We start from the raw sequence: 1,208 nt of genomic DNA, 5'->3' as shown, positions 1-1,208 counted from the left end.
CCAGGCCTACCCAGGGCTACCCGAGCCTGGGTAATGCCGGAGGCTCAGTCCCTAGCAGGTGGCAGGCTGCATTCTGCTAAGTGTCTACCAAGAGGGCACCACTTCCAGGCAACCCAGGGGGCTAAGCCTGAGGCGGCAGGCAGGCCCAGGGTTCCAGGAGAGAGGGAGAGATTGTCCCAGGCGGCTGGGAAAGCCAGGCCTACCCAGGGCTACCCGAGCCTGGGTAATGCCGGAGGCTCAGTCCCTAGCAGGTGGCAGGCTGCATTCTGCTAAGTGTCTACCAAGAGGGCACCACTTCCAGGCAACCCAGGGGGCTAAGCCTGAGGCGGCAGGCAGGCCCAGGGTTCCAGGAGAGAGGGAGAGATTGTCCCAGGCGGCTGGGAAAGCCAGGCCTACCCAGGGCTACCCGAGCCTGGGTAACGCCGGAGGCTAAGTCCCTAGCAGGTGGAAGGCTGCAATCTGCTAAAAATCCACCGGATGGCAACGGAGAGGCGCGCTCCCCGGCTTGTCCACAAGGCGGCGCCAGCATTCAGGTTGCAGGCTGCATTCTGCTAAAAATCCACCGGATGGCAACGGAGAGCCGCTCTCCCCGGCTCGTCCACAAGGCGGCGCCACTTCCAGGAGACCCAGGGGGGCGAGCCTGAGGCGGCAGGCTGGCCCAGGGTTCCAGGAGAGAGGGAGAGATTGTCCCAGGCGGCTGGGAGAGCCAGGCCTACCCAGGGCTACCCGAGCCTGGGTAATGCCGGAGGCTCAGTCCCTAGCAGGTGGCAGGCTGCATTCTGCTAAGTGTCTACCAAGAGGGCACCACTTCCAGGCAACCCAGGGGGCTAAGCCTGAGGCGGCAGGCAGGCCCAGGGTTCCAGGAGAGAGGGAGAGATTGTCCCAGGCGGCTGGGAAAGCCAGGCCTACCCAGGGCTACCCGAGCCTGGGTAACGCCGGAGGCTAAGTCCCTAGCAGGTGGAAGGCTGCAATCTGCTAAAAATCCACCGGATGGCAACGGAGAGGCGCGCTCCCCGGCTTGTCCACAAGGCGGCGCCAGCATTCAGGTTGCAGGCTGCATTCTGCTAAAAATCCACCGGATGGCAACGGAGAGCCGCTCTCCCCGGCTCGTCCACAAGGCGGCGCCACTTCCAGGAGACCCAGGGGGGCGAGCCTGAGGCGGCAGGCTGGCCCAGGGTTCCAGGAGAGAGGGAGAGATTGTCCCAGGC

The sequence above is a fragment of the Leptodactylus fuscus genome, unplaced genomic scaffold, assembly GCF_031893055.1.
Source record: "Leptodactylus fuscus isolate aLepFus1 unplaced genomic scaffold, aLepFus1.hap2 HAP2_SCAFFOLD_1035, whole genome shotgun sequence".
Classification (NCBI taxonomy): domain Eukaryota; kingdom Metazoa; phylum Chordata; class Amphibia; order Anura; family Leptodactylidae; genus Leptodactylus; species Leptodactylus fuscus.
Note: the sequence above shows the minus strand (reverse complement) of the source record.